Here is a 17,359-nt window from a genome sequence, read left to right as displayed (position 1 = left end):
TTCTCTAAATGTAGAGAATGGGTGTGCACCTTCCAACTCTTCCAAGGGACTATAAATAGCCTCCAAACTTATCTAACCAAAATAGCAATAACTCCAAACTTGACTTAAGTCTCCTATGGTCTTCCTACTTTCCCCTATCATAAAGACAATCATTTAGAGGAATGGAAACTTGGGTAACCTCATGGAGATGATCCATTTTCGCACAAAAGGGAAAATGAAATATTTTAGAGGTCATATATGTTGTTAGGAAGTTTTAGAAGGGTGGAAAAGGTTCCTAACCCATACACATACCACTTGGGCACTTGAATTACATTAAATTTTGCCTCTAGGATCATTTTAGGACCTATACAAGTGGCTTGAAATATTTGATCTTCAACAACTCTAAGGATGTAACATTTCCACTAAACCCTAATTAAGGAGATTAATCTAGGTTACTAACTAATCAGTCTTAGATTAATAGGTTACTCTGCTAACCCTAAATTGACATGTTGGCACACATATGCATATAATGAATGTCAAGAGACACCATAAGATTTAATTTTACATAAAATTTGGCATGTCACAAAATACAAAATGATACACACACATTTAGATTATGATACAAATTAAACACTTGACAACGAGGTTCAAATCACTTTATTGGATTCAACCTTAGTCTTACAGTTTGCACATATGGTCAATTATCAATTCTCTAATTATTTTCATGGTTAATTATAATGCACACTCAATCCAAATAGCAATAGTCCAATAACATCACATTCATATATTTAAACCAAATTGCATAATCACATTGATCAAAACATTGAAACTTTCATTTAAATATCCTTTCTCATTTATGCACACATATTTAATCATCACTAATTGCACAATTAAAGTATTTAACACATTCATAATTATGAATCATTTACCAAAATACACCATCATAATGCATGTCTACACATTAAACATCAAAAAACAGGATTAAGCATTTATAAAGTAGAACATCACATGACATAAATAATATAGATATTATCCAATCCATCAAATAATGTCTCAATATATCGATTCATAATGTGTCAAAAAAATATAATGTATTAGATGTGAAATGATGGATCGGGGAAAAGCCTCACATCCTCCCCCACTAGGCATGAACTTTCTCCTAGAGTTTATCAAAAAGGTATGGGTTTTGAGATCTCATATGCATTGCATCCTCCCATGAAGTTGTGACCTCATGACAACAGTCTTATTGGACCCTAACCTAGTCCAGTTCTTGGCCTTGAAAAGATAGGGTCCATCAAACAATAATATGGATAGGCTCCAGTGCTAGCTATTCGTCCAACTCCACCTACAAGGCATCCCAATCTCTAATGTGAGACTCATCATATATATATCATCTAAGTACAAAAACATGGAACACATCATAGATGAATAATAGGCTAGGTGCCAAGGCTAGAAAGTAAGCAACTGGTCCTATCCTCTGCAAGATCTCAAAAGGTCTAATGAATCGAGGTGCCAACTTAGATCCCTTTCCTAATCGAATCAGACTCTTGTATGGTTGCACTCTCAAGAAGCTTCTATCTCCAACTTTATACTCTCAATCAATCCTCTTGGCATCAGCATACTTCTTTTTTATATCATGTGCCTCTCTAAGGTGTTGTATAATCAAGGTCACCTATTGCTCCATCTCTCTAACTATCTAAGGACCAATAGATACTCTATCCTCGATCTTGTCCCAATTCAAGGGTGTTCTACAAGGTCTTCCATACAAGGCCTGATAAGGTGGCAGACTTGTAGAGGAATGGTTCCCATTGTTATAAGAAAGCTCGACAAGATGCAAGTATTGATAAGGTGGCATACCTATAGAGGAATGGTGCCCATAATTATAGGCAAACTCGACAAGATGCAAGTATTGATAAGGTGGCATACCTATAGATGAATGGTGATCATTGTTATAGGAAAACTCAACAAGATGCAAGTATTCCTCCCATTTGACCTAATGGTCCATCATGTACATGTACAACATATCCTCCAACACCTAATTCACTATCTCAGTCTAGCCATCATTCTGAGGATGGTACGATGTACCAAAATTGAGCCTAGTGCTCAATGTTGCATGTAGCTCTCTCCAAAAGGATGATGTGAATAGTGAGTCTCTATTTGAGATGATCTAATGGTGAATGCCATGAAGTCTGAAAATATCCTGCAAAAACACCTAAGCTATGTCTCATGTTGTGAAATTAGTATGCACGGGTGAGAAGTGGGAAACCTTTGTCAATGTCTCAATTGTCACCAAAATGACATCATTGTAGAAATAAGACATGGGAAGACCAACAATAAAATCCATAGAAATAGTATCTCACTTCCACTCTGGATCTCATAAGGCTAAAAAATCCCATTGGGATGACCATGCTCTGCCTTCACCCTCTAACACTCAAGGCATCTCACATCAATGCTAGCAATCTGCACTCTCATGCCTAGCCAATGATATAATTGTCTTAGATTTTCATGTAGCTTCTTAACACTGGGGTGCACTGAATAAGGTGCTCTATGAGCCTCAAGTAGAATAAGCTCACACAAACCCCCAATGGAAAGTACATAGATACATCCTCTATGACACAAAATTCTATCAAACTCCAATAAATACTCTAAGTACTTCCCTTCTAAGGGTCTCTGAGAATGCACCAACTGACTAACTTCTTCGTATAGCTCATATTTTAGCAGATGATGTAGGATGCGCTCTCTCAAATCGATGCAAGTAGTCAAAGATGAAATATCATGGCGTCTTCTACTTAAGACATCTGCAACCACATTCTCCTTTCCCTTGATGTAATGAACATCAAAATCATACTCACAAAGGAACTCCATCCACCTTCTTTACCTAGCATTAAGGTTTAGCTGTGTAAATATGTACTGCAAGCTCTAATGGTTAGAATGAAGCTCGAATCTATGACCTAGAAGGAAGTGTCACCACCTCACTGAAGCATGTACAACTGATGCAAGCTCTGTGTCATGAGTGGGGTAATTAAATTCATGAGTCTTCAACTTCCTAGACTCGTAGGAAATAGGTCATCTATCTTGCATAAGGACTACCCCTATACCATCCAAAGATGCATCTATGTACACCATAAAATCTGTAGAAGGATCTTATACTACAAGGATTGGTGCACTCATGAAGGCTCTTTTGATCTCTTAGAAAGCTCTCTCACACTTCTCTATCCACTCATAATTTTTCCCTTTCTTTGAAGAGATGTGATTGGGTGTGCCAATATAGAGAAACCCACAATAAAGTGTTGGTAATATCTTGCTAGTCCCATAAAACTCCTCACCTCAGTGACACTAGTGGGTGTTGGCAAATCCATGATGGCTCTAATCTTCAATGGATCTACTAAGACTCCATCACCTAATATAATATGACCCAAATAATATATCTCAGGTCTATAGAATGCACACTTTGACAAGCTACCATAGAATTGGTTTTCACTCAACTTATGTGACACTTGTCTTAGGTGCTTCTTTTTCTCCTTCTCATCACAAGAATATATCAAAATATCATCTAGGAATATGACTACAAACTTATACAAAAAGGTATGGAACTCCATTCGTGAGGCTCATGAATATAGCTGGAGCATTTGTGAGGCCAAATGGTACCACGATAAACTCATAGTGACCATACCTCATATGGAACGTAGTCTTGTGGATATCACACTCCACAGTCCTCAACTGATGATAACTTGACTTCATGTCTATCTTCAAGAATACTCGGGCACCTTATAACTGATCGAAGAGATCATCAATCCTGGGAAGTGGGTATCAGTTCTTAATGGTTACTTTGTTCAACTATCGATAATCAATGCACAACCTAAGTGATCCATCCTTCTTCTTCACAAAGATCACTGGTGCACCCCAAGGTGACACACTAGGTTGAATATTCCCTTTCTCTAAGAGTTCCTCCAACTGGGTATTTAGCTCACCAATCTCATGAGTAGTCATCCTATAAGGTGCTCTCGATACTAGCTCAACCCTTGGCACAAGATCTATGTGAAAATCCACTACTCTAGGTTGAGGCATACTAGGGAACTGTGAAGAAAAATCATCAAGGGATGGATCTCCCTCTAAATCCTCCTCTTTATCACTATTGGTGATAGTGAACAATTGACATCCCTTTCGCATGCACCGTCTAAGCTACATAGCAAAAATCATACGAAGAGATATTGGTCTCTTCACTCTTAAGATCACCCTAGAAATCCCATATTCATCCACACACTCTACCCTCTTTTGTCAAAAATCCATCTTGGCACTATGGGCATAAATCCAATCCATGCCAAGGATAACATCATATGAAGCTAGAGGGGTAATGTATAGATCAGACATCATGTTCATGTCTCCAATCTGAATCTGACAATCTTGTACCATGGAACTAATTGACACCCTGGTTCCTAAGGCTAACTTTACTTCCCAACTGACATCCTGTCTAATTGCCACTAGCCCACAATGCTCCACTATAAATGGAGATATAAAGGAGTTAGTAGCTCCGAAATCAAATAAAAAATCAACGATACTACCTCATATCATACATGTGGCCTCGATAACTATGGTATGATGCTTAGCCTGGTAGTTCTCAACTGCTACAAACACTCTATGGGATCTACCCATATCACCAATTGTAGGCTATGAGGTAGCCCCTCTCTGACCACCGGCTGACTATCCCTACGAACACTCTCTAGCTAGGTGACCCATTCCATCACAAGTGTAGCATGGTCCCTGGGTATAAACCTGTACACCCTATGATCTAAACTGTTGTGGACCTCCAATCCTACTAGATCCACTATAACCACCCCTAGAGGATTTTTGAGTCCTCATTGGTTGTGGTTGTGAGGTCTATGCCTTCTTACGTTATTTAGGACCCTGTGACTACCATTGCTTGGGCTTAGAGCCCTAATACCCCTGTGATGGTTTCTACCTAGTCTTGATGTGGTTTCTACTATTGGGACTATCGGCCCTTAGACAACCCTACTAAGTAGTTTTGATTCCCTTTCCAAGGGGATCTTTGTTGTCCTAACTATTGGATACAGTTTCAGTTCTGAGGTCGATCCAAAGAATCCTATCTACCCTGAGTATCCTCAACAACTAGTGTTATCTCTACTACCCATCTGAAAGTAGTAGGGAATGCCAAGTGGATGTTATCTTGAAGTGATAACTTAAGTCCCATGATGAAATGGTGGATCCATATTTTCTCATCCTTCATGTATTCAACATAAGGAAGGAGCTTGAGAAACTTACTCTCATACTGGGCTACTATGAGGCCCCTCTACTGTAGAGAATGGAACTCCTCTATCTACTTATGTTTAAAGTGCTTGAAAAGATACCTCTCTCAGAATGTGGCAAAAAATGTCTCCCATGTGAGGATGCCAATCCTCACTCCTCTTATAGATTCCTCTTGGTGCCACCATTTGGAGGCATTCTCTCATAGTAAATGGACTGCTAGTCGTGCCTTTAGATTACTCCCATAAGTATGTAATCCAAAGCACTGTCATAGACTTTGTAACCAAGAATCCACTACTGCCCCGTCAGTGGAACCCAACAAAAAATGTTGTTTGGAGTCATATCAACTCCTTGATCTTATCTCCTACATATCTAGGAGGTCTATCAAGTGGTGGCTCGAACTAATGCACTAACTCACCCTCATGATCACCTTGTACCTCAACCTACCTAGATGGAGGACTTCTAATCCTCTCCCTATCATCTTCCTTGCCTCCTCCTAGTACCTATGCTTCCCTTTCAGGAATCTGTTGCTCTAGTTTTACTATGGATGTTAGCCTCTATTGGACTACTACAATCAAGGTTTGGAGGGCATCCAAAATATATTGATTAGGGTTCTATGGTGGTGGAGGTGGTGGAGATGGTGGTGGAGGTGGTGGTCTATCCTCTTGTTTTGTCCTAACACCTGTAGCTCTACAACCTCTACCTCGTTAGGTGTTTTGTGTGATGTGAGGAATCTTTCACAAAAATTAAAGTTTAAATAAGTTGAAACATAATGGTTTAGGTTCCTAGTGTTGAAACTGATGCTCTAATACCAAAATTTCATGCCCAAAATATTAGGGAAAAAACACATGAACAATTTTTTTTTAAATTTAAATAACACCATGTTTAACACAAACTAATTCAAATAAGTTGCAGAGAGTTTAAATGGGATAAAAGTGAGTCTCAATTGTGATTCAAAATGATGCAACGTCAACATCTCAGTTAAAGTGTGACATCTTATATTTAAGCAAAGCATTAGCATTCCATAGTTCTTGGGTTACAGTCGAATTGAAATGTTTGACTAATTACCTATAAGACACATTAGGTTTTGATGTGATTCTATATATTCATTTTACAAGTTAAAACTATAGGTGTACTAAACTACACTTATAATTTGTCCTAGCAATACCGTAACACTTCGTCTTGATTTATAACTAACCATTTAGAATTAAATCATTACATTAAAATATTCGTTATTAAATTGATTTCAACATCCATTAACATTACAATAAAAACCTATGCTACTACCACTAATAAAATGTGACCCTTTAACACATTATTAATCTACCATTACATTCCTAAGAAACTAACATTGTCACTACAAATTTTTAAACACCTAATTCCAAAAGTCACCTTTATAATAATCTTTATTTGCAAGTACTAACCCCAAGTTACTAATTAGTTAAATCTAACTAATATCTAAAACTAACCAACTATAAAATAATTACTAATTAAAGATTACTAACAAATCTACACTTTATTAACCCAAAGTAATTTCCCTAACTACTAATTAGTTAAATCTAACTAATCCAACACTAGTTACAAACTAACATATCCTAACATCCTAACTAACCTTGACACATCACCCAAGTAGCCCACTTGCCACCACTTCTCCCCAACACCAAATGTGTGCTTCCCAAGTGGGTTCATGTTGTCCCATGTAGCTATTGTGTTACCCAACACTAGCCAAAGAAGTACGTTAGAGAGGAATGTGCAAGATGGATGGGATGTGTTGGATATTTGGAGGGGAAAGCCAAAATTTGAGTAGATGATCTCTAATCTCCCATTTTCCACAGCCCACGTCAGCAAGGTGATGGGATGGTAAGATGTACATGGGGCAGGAATGTTGTAATCATGAATGTTGATGATACTTCTATGGGAGAGTATTGTAGAAACATAATTAGATCATTATCATAATGCTATGTTACATTTGTGACTATGTTTGTCATTGATGTCAACATAACAGTTTTCTAATGTATCTGACAAAAGAACAACGGTAGAGATCAAGTTGGTACAAACAGGTAGTTGAGAATTTTCACTAAGAGAGGTTAAAGGGAGATTATACAAAGTCTCTAGCATATGCAACTAACCTCGGAAGCATAAGATATTAAGTTTGGAATTCCAAAGTTATGAAAGTTTCAGTGAATATTGTTCTAAGATAGAGTTTACAGAGGCATGTTCTGGTAAACTTGTTTTTCTAAGAAGCCGGAGTTAAAGATGTGTAGAAGAAATTCTAGAGATGATGTAGCTAAGCTTGCTCATCATAATGTCATATGTACAAAAATTTGAATAGTTAAAAGGAGAAAGATTAATGTTATCGCTAAGTGTAATATGTTCTTAATGTGGTCCTACAATAATTAATTGAGAAGGTGTAATAGTCGACTTAGGGAATTATTTTATGGATTTGGTATAAAGGAAGGATACTTTCCTTTATCATGTATGAGATGTATGAATGATTGCAAGAAGCATGAAGAGTGGAATGTGAAGATAAGCTAAGCTGAGCAAATGTGAAGAAAACTTCATTGCGAAGGTTTTGTTGTGAGATCCAAAGTTTGATACTTGGATTTGAGGTTCGTGACCTAGTCTACAAGGTTTGGCTATGATTGGTTTGGTTGATAGCACAAAGGAAAGAAGTTAAAGTACAGTACAGACAATTATTCTACAAGGAATAGTTGAAAGATCAATTGGATAGTGAGTTCATTGATCTTGCCCCAAAAGTTGTTTGGATAGTGGGTCCTTCTGTCTTCCAGAACTCCTAATAGGGTTGGAATCTCCTAACTCTAAGTCTCCTAATAGGGACTCATATGTACTAAATGTTGTAATAGACTCCTAACAGGGTCCATCCTCTAACAAGGAATATTTATATTAGTACATCATCTTGTGAGCATCATTCCCACCAAGGTTTTCCCTCTGATCAATGGTTTCCCTAGTTAACATATCTGGTGTAATTGTGTATGTGCATCTTTGATGGTTATTGTTTACTTTGATTGAATGGTTAAGATTATTTAAGGTTAATAATTATTGGATAACTGATTCACACCCCCCTCCCTCTTCCTGCCCCTCCCACACCTCTCAGTTATATTGGTGGACTATTGTTTCAAACACTTAAGTCTACCCCTTTCTTACTTAGTCATAGGGTTTGCACTAATAATACAATATAATAGATTAAATATCCTAATAAGAAGAATATTGAAAGAATATTCTCTCTCACAAAAAGAGAATTAAAACCTTCCCCGTACATTTTCCAGAGAGCATTTTGGCTCTCAAATAAGTGAAATTTATTAAGTTCTATTATCACCTTCAAGGTACTAGGTTCCTCTTTAGAAATTTTATAGTGACATAGTACATTATTATGTTGTTCATCTTATTGAGTGAATGGTGGATATAATATTGATGTTAAATTTTGCATTCAAGTTAGAAGAGACTTTAGGTAGCTTATAAATAATGCAATAAGGTAACATTCATTGAAATAACAAAATTTATACGAACCAAGGTTTTAATAGCAAGTAAGATAAATGTATCTAAATCGAACATTGATTTTATCACAAGATTTTCAAGATGAATTATTGCATCTATCAATTAAATAACTCATTTATCCATATTCTGTAATAAGAGCTTTCGAATACAATGCATTAAAACAAATATTTCATGGAGAAAGGTGGAGAGTTATCAACTAAAAAATTTGTAAAGCAATCTAATTAAAAGTAAGGTATGATTTTCAATTTAAGAAAACTTGAACACATAACTTACTAATTCCATACAATAACTGAATATTTGATTTATCAATATTGAAATTACAACATTTAATCCATTCCTTTCATATTCATTTTCAACACGAATATATAATATAACAAGTGGTATTACAACAAAGAAATCTTCAATAACATGACACCAAGAACACCATTAGTGCCTCAATATAACCAAGTTTGCTCCATCATGAGATCCTATCTAGACAATCTACAAAACACAAAGAACAACCATGGAGAGCTCACCTCCCAACCTAGGCCTCGATATGAGGCCACACCTTGAGCTAGGAGAACTAGTAACCTACCGGGTGACATTTAGAAACAATCACAGTTACAACTCAACACATAATTCTCATCCAAAGTATGCACAACAGGTTTCATAATGAACATATGACTAGGGAGAAGGTAGATTTTTCAAGGTAGGAGATGTCAATCACGAGTACAAATCATATGCCTCTTCCAAGGCTACCAAATCACATAAACTTCCATTTTATTTCTCTCCTTATTTCCCCAAAACAAAATCAGTTTTGTATTGACAAGAAAGGGCCCATAATATCTTACTTTCCATCTCTTCTCAACATGAGAAGAGACTCTACACTGACCTAGAGTCCAACTAAATCCCTTCTCCCATACATGGCTACTTCTTCCCTATCTGAGGATGAGTAATGTCAATACTCCCTTCATAGTTTTCTCAATAAAATAAGGAAACAAAACATGAAAATAAATAAATAAGGTCCACAATTATCCATCCCTCACATGATACAAACACACACACATACTACAATATGCAAGAATTTAACACATGCAAGCAATGAAAAAGAACATAACCATGGCAATGGTGATCCTACCTTCACAAAGGTTATGGCAAATGAAATTTGAGATGAGCTAAATCCTCTCCTTCTTGCAACTCCAAACTTGACTTAAGCCTCCTATGGTCTTCCCACTTGTCCCTATCATAAAGACAACCTTTTAGAGGAGTGGAAACTTGGGTAACCTCATGGAGATTATCTATTTTCGCACAAAAGAGAAAATGAGATATTTTACAGGTCATAAATGTTGCTAGGAAGTTCTAGAAGGGTGGAAAAGGTTCCTAACCCATACACATACCACTTGGGCACTTGAATTACATTAAATTTGGCCTCTAGGATCATTTTAGGACCTATACATGTGGCTTGAAATATTTGATCTTCAACAACCCTAAGGATGTAACCTTTGCACTAAACCCTAATTAAGGAGATTAATTTAGGTTACTAACTAATCAATCGTAGATTAACGGGTTACTCTACTAACCCTAAAATTGACATGTCAACACACATATGCATATAGTGAGTGTCAAGAGACACCATAAGATTACTCTGCTAACCCTAAAATTGACATGTTGGCACACATATGCGTATAATGAGTGTCAAGAGACACCATAAGATTTACTTTTACATAACATTTGACATGTCACAAAATATAGAATGATACACACACATTCAGATTATGATACAAATTAAACACTTGACAACGAGGTTCGAATTACTTTATTAGATTCAATCTTAGTCTTACAGTTTGCACATAGGGTCAATTGTCGATTCTCTGATTAATTCCATGTTTAATTATCCTGCACACTCAATTCGAATATCAGTAGTTTGTTAACATCAGATTCATATATTTAAACCAAATTGCATAATCACATTGATCAAAACATTAAAACTTTCATTTAGATAACCTTTCTCATTTCTGCACACATATTTAATCATCACTAATTGCACAATTAAAGTATTTAACATATTCATAATTCTGAATCATTTATTGAAATACGTCATCATAATGCATGCCTACACATTAAACATCAAATAACATGATTAAGCATTTTTAAAGTAAAACGTCATACAACATAAATAATATAGATAATGTTTAGTTCATCAAATAATGTCTCAACATATCGAGTCATAATGTGTCAAAAAAATATAATGTATCAGATGTGATATGACGGATCGGGGTCAGGCCTCACACTTGAAGACAAGTAGAAAATAAACTATTGAGAAGGAAATAAGCTAGGGATGAATTCAATTAGATGGTGATATTCAATAGAATACTTCTTTTATGTTTTGGGGAGGTAGAAGAGCTAGATAAGGCAATAGAAGGAGCTATGGAAAAAATAATAGAAAAACTATTTCCTTCCTTTTAAGTTTCTAAATATGAACTTTGCACATACATTGAGTTCTAACCTTAGAAAGAAAAAGAGTGGGGGTTGAAGGGGATAATTTAGATACATAATTCTATATGTGATATGGAGAGGACAAATCCCTCTCCAACTCTCATATTTGAAGGGTTTTCAAATGACTATATAGTTGGAGAGTTTGAATGAAAGAGAGAAAATGAATCCAAAATAAAGGATTACAAGTGATAAGGATTTAAATATCGATAAGTAGCAAAACAATTCCATGACAAGTCAAATTGTGATATTCCTTAAGAATCAACTATGTAGTTTTTGAGTCAAACATATTGACCTTTGAGATTGAATTGAAAACTACACTATTGAATGTTGATAGCAACATTTGAATTTAAATTTCATAAAAAATAATTGCAATATTATTGAAGCTCTATTTGTAATAACATTTAATTTATTTCAAATTGATATTGCACATTGAATCATAAATGTAGGTTGTTTTAATCGAAGGGCATCACAAGAGGATAGGTGTACAACACCACCTAGGCTCTTTAACATGATAAAGAGAGGTATAAATGAAGTAAAATAGGGCATAGGTAATCAATATAGATCTTGAACACATTCCATTAAATACTGAAGGAAAAATATGCAATCAAAGATATACAATGCAAAGAAATGAAGAAATAACAAATAAGACTTCTTATAAAACAAAATACATTTTTCTTAAAAGAGTTTCTATTGATATATACATAAATAAAGTCTCCACTATAGTGAATGAATGACAACACTTTCATGAGTTGAAAGATGATATTTGAAAATGGAGGGAAAAAGAGATAAAAATATAAAACAAACATAAAGAATCGTATATTAAATAAAACAATTGCATTGTCTACTTGCTAGAGGATGAACAAAGATTGTGTTAAGTATAGTTGTTGGGATTATGTTTTACAACACTTGATAATCACAACTATCATCATTTTAGATACATGAATAATCTCATAAATATCCAAAACTTTATTTTCTCAATTGCTTGGAAAGAATATCTACATATTGATCTTGTTGTGCTCTTGTGTTCTATGTCTCTATTGTGCCCTTGTGGTCTATTTCTTTGTTCTGCCCTTGAATACTACTACTACTAACTGACCTAGCCTCCTACTACTCCCACTAGCCCTTAATGTCGTTGAATGTAAGCCACTTGTACTACATTGTGTTACAAGACCCTTCCTTTTCCTTTTCCTTTTCTTCCTTTTCCATTGAAAAAGATCATTGCAGAGACATGGATAAAAAGGGCACAACAACAGACAAAATATGCATTCACTACTTAATCCTAAATGAATGAATGAATGAAAAGTTTAGGTGGGGGAAGAAGTTATAACACAATCAATCAAAATTTAATGATTTTTTGTTTCCCTTCCATTCTCCCATCTTAGCAAAAGCTTCCATTAGAGTGCATGTCAAAAAATCCCTTACTGAGCCAACTCATCGGCAGTGTTTCCCTTGCCTGAGAAGAGAGTGAACAACGCGCGTATTGAACCCTCCCACCCACAATCTACCGAAAAAAAAATGAAGTGTTTCACTTTTCTTTTCTTTTTATATCCTGACAACATCGACATTTTAAAAATAAAAGTGTCGTCAAAATTTTGACAAAAAAATGTAAGTGTCAAAATTTTGACAAAAAACTTAGATATGGTCGAAATTTTGACCTTATCAGGATCATATTAAAAAAAAAGTGAATTTGACAAGCCAAATTGGCATGTTGTCAAAAACTTAGGTCAAAAATTAAGGCCTAATGTACTAGTGTTAATTGTAGGAAACCTAAATTTGATAATAATAGTAGCAATAGTAGAATGTTTGGAGGTACTAACCCTGCACAAGAAAGAAGGAGATCTAATGGAGAAAGGAACTATATTATTTGTTACAAGTGTAACAACCTTGACATACAGCCAGAAATTGCAGAGCACCTGTAAACCAGCCTGAACCCAGATTTGGAAACAATGCACCAATATGTCAACTATGTAACAACTTTGGGCATATAGCAAGGTTTTGTAGAATGGATACAAGGAATATCAACAAGAATCCAAACTTCAGAAGAAATATGAACAGGAATGTTAGAAGAACAGATAGCAATAATGACAGTCAGAAAGAAAGCTTAAAGGAACATGAAGAGGAATTCAAAGATGTGTCTGTCAAAGCCAAGTTCACATGTAGTATTGGAAGAATAGTCAGTTGAAGCACTTGAAGGAAGAATGAAGTTGTTTAATTCATCCTATTTGAATTAAGTACTTTAGATAAGAAACCGAGCATCAGAAAGGTAAAAGTGATGAAAAAGAGCAAGTTAAGGTTTGCGAAGTTAGTATGAGGTACATGATGGTGAGAAGTTGTGGTTAAGAGTGCAAATGATTTGGAGATTGTATGTTAGTGTGCAAAAAAAATTGAGTTGCTTGGTAACTAGAAATAGCTTTTGGTGATTGTGAACTTGCATAACTAATGCAAAAATGAATTGGAAGCAATTTAAGATTCAAATTGATTGATGGAGAACCATTTGAGTGTGTAAGAGTTAAAGAAGTGCTTTGGAGCGAATTTGAGGCAAAATTGAAAGATTTTTCATGTGCGAGCAAGCAGAAGCTCTAGTTATGCAGAAGTTTTTATAGTGAACTTCACAACAAGGACAATTGATGCAATCCTAAAGGAAACAGGCATGACTAGAGAAGAATACAAAGAGGCAATGGGCATAGGTATGGAGATGAGGGCAAGTGGACAAACCAAGGTCTTGGTAGCTAGACCCTTGGCGGTAGCAAGAGTGACAGTAGCAAGACCATCCACTCAAATACCAAGTGCACCATATGTCGCAGTAGTTCAGGAACAACCTAATGTTGTACAGCCTGTACAGAAGGAGAAAGGTGAAGAGGAGGTAAGGATAATAGAAGAACAATTGGTCACTCCTCCTAGTACAAGAAAATCAGAAAGACTTACAAAAGTTAAGCAAGAGTAGACAAAATCTCCACCAGAGAAAAGAACAAAACAGTTGTCAAGTGGATCAGGCAAAAGGAGAAAAACTCTATAGATGATAGAATATGATTAGTCAAAGGAAGAATTAGAGGATAGACCTATTGAAAAGGTTGAGGCATAGGCAAAGAAAACTTCGGGTAAGAAGTCTTGGAAACCAAAGGTAGAAAATTTCAATGTTCAAATCATTGACAACAAAATTTTTGTACATTTAAATAAGTTTACCATTTCTATAGCAACATGGATAGAATGCAATTAGAGAATGTTGTTGTTAGATATATGATTTTGGAAAATAAGAAATTTGAAGATATTGAGAAGAATATACCACAAGATTTATATAATAGACTAATAAATAGAAGGAAAAGAGTGGTAAATGAAGATAGATGAATTAGAGAAAATCAAATAAGAAAACTTTTTGAGGTTAACAATGATGAAGACGTGAAAAGAATAATGAAGTTTATTGTACCCTTGTTGCGAAGCAAAAGAAGAACAATTTTGTTGATGAGTGGCAACTATGAAGAGATGAATAAAGAAATTGAATTGGCTATTTTTAAACTCATGACCTCTACACCTATTGTTGTTGAGCCAAGCAAGGATTTAGGGGGAGCAAACCCTATGACAGAAGAAAAGAGTGTACTAGCAAAGTTCAGAGTGGCAGATACACCAGTGCCAAAGTCAGCAAAGGACACTGATGACAAAATCAACATCGTAGATAACGATTGGTATTGAAACCATGCAAGTGGACAATACACATATAACTATTGATGATAAGGAAGATCCTTTTAAGTATTATGGCACAAATATTATTGACAATTTGGTCGACTACACTAGCTCTAATAATGGAGAAGAAGAGGATGATGTAAAGAACAAGAAAGAAAGAGATGAGGATGAGAAGAAGCAAAGAAAAAGGAAGAAGAAAGGAAGAGAAATGAGGATGAGGAGAATAAGAAGAAAGAAGAGTTAAAAAAAAAAGGAAGGGAGGAAGAAGGGAGGAAGAAGAAGGAAGAAGAGAATAAGAGAGAGGAAGAAGAAGAGAAGAAGAAGAAAAAAGAAGAGGAAAAGAGAGAAGAAAAAGAAGAAGAAAAGAAAAAGAGAGAAGAAGAATAGAGGAAAAGGAGAGAAGAAGAGGAGAAGAAGAAAAAGAAGGAAGAAGAGAAGAAGATAAGTGTACCTAGCTCATCTAGGACACCCTTGACTCTTACAGCTTTGACAGGATCAGATGATGATGATCAGACTGAGTTGATCCCATCTTTGAGCAAAATAATTGATAAGAACATAAAGGTAAAGAGCCTACAAAAATCCCTAATGGATGTAACAGAGAAATGGCAAGGCACCTAACTACAATTGACAGACCCTGATGCAGAGGATAGAGCCAAGGATGTGATTCAAGCTTTTGATACTGAATTCACTAGCCTATCTGATATAGCAACAGTTCAAGCTCAAACAAGGCATGATGCTCAAATGTTTGACACTTAATATCAGAATATCGGGAATGATATAGGAGCTCTTATGCATGTATCAAATAGTTGAGAAGTTGTGAACAAGAAAGAAAGGCTTTATATGTCAAATGTGCAATGTCATCCATGAGAATGAGTTGAAAAGGAAGCATGATGAGATATAGGAACTAGTAGATCAGCTTTAGCAAGCAAACAACAAGATTGAAGACATTGAGACACAAATTGGAAAGACTTTTGATGAGATAAGTCTTACAGAAATTAATAGAGAAAGAATTGCTAAGAGGTTCACACTTCTAAGAGAACACTTATCCTTGAAGATTAGCACACTTGAGCAGCAATTGGAAGAATGTCTGAAAGCAAGGACATCTTTTGATAAATTTGTTTATTTAGATTTGAATGCTATGGAAATAGCATCCTATGGGTTGTGTGCTCTACTCAGTATCTCAAAGGGAGTCAAGGACACATGGAAGAACTTCTTAAAGAATCTGAAGTCAAGTTTTGATGACTACATTTCACGCCTATCAACCTGAATGCAGAGGTAAAGATCTACAATTTTGATTGTATAAAAATTTTGACACCTTCTTCATTGATGTCAAAGGAGTAGTAGTATAGGAGAATTGTATGTATAAAGTAAGAGGGAGTAACAGTATAACAATATGATGCGAATTATAATAATGTAATAGCAAATATAAGGAAATATGGTTATAAATGTAATGATCCACAATTTTGAAATTTAGTGAATTTTGTAAAGGCCAAGTTTTGTAAAAGTTTTTGAACAACATTTTGGGACACGGCCAATTTTCTCATATGTTGTCATCAATGCCAAAGGAGGAGATTGTTGACAATTTAGCTAAGTAGGGTAAGTTGGAATAATGTTAGAGTTGTCATTTATGGCAACATATACTTCGTTTAAGGAAGACATCATGTAGAGATGAAGATTGTACACAAGTTAGTTATCTAGCAGAACAGAGACATTTTTTATGTGTACAAATGACAAAGGCATTATTGGCACATGCGCAGTTGGGTACAAACAGTACAGAGTGTTAGGATGACGTATGTAAGTGCACAAGTTAGTATGGTCAATACAAAAGAAGATATGACAATTTTACCAGTTGCAGCAATATACAGGCAAAACAAGACATAACAGTAAATGGGTAATTATTAGTTAAGGAATTATTTTGTTTACGAAATAATTACTTGACTAATTAGGGACGATATCCTTCATGTTAACCCTAAGAGAGCAAGAGCTAATATTGCATTTTGCCAAGCGTGTGAAAGCTTGAAGGCTGATTGGACAATTTTTGTGAAGTGTAAAGGTATAAAGGAAACAATGCAATATGCAAAGTTGTGTAAAAGTTCCCAAGTGACATGTGAACTTATGTGAAAGTAGTATGTATATGCAAATTTTGATGTATGATCAGAGGTATGCTTAGAGCAGCAAAGGAAAGATTAGATATTGAAGATATTAGCATTGTAAGGAGGTTTTTGTATTTATCTCTTTTGTATCCATGAACTATATTGTATATTGCACGTTTGAACAGTGGGTTCATCTTGCATACATTTTATAATGTGAAAGTAGTATGTATATGCAAATTTTGATGTCTGATCAGAAGTATGCATAGAGCAGCAAAGCAAAGCTCAGACATTGAAGATATCAGCATTGTAAAGAAGTTTTTGTATTTATCTCTTTTGTATCCATGAACTATATTATA

This window comes from Cupressus sempervirens, chromosome 6 (assembly GCF_028749045.1).
Source record: "Cupressus sempervirens isolate cs-2001-9-10 chromosome 6, ASM2874904v1, whole genome shotgun sequence".
NCBI lineage: Eukaryota > Viridiplantae > Streptophyta > Pinopsida > Cupressales > Cupressaceae > Cupressus > Cupressus sempervirens.
This window is presented reverse-complemented; position numbering follows the sequence as displayed.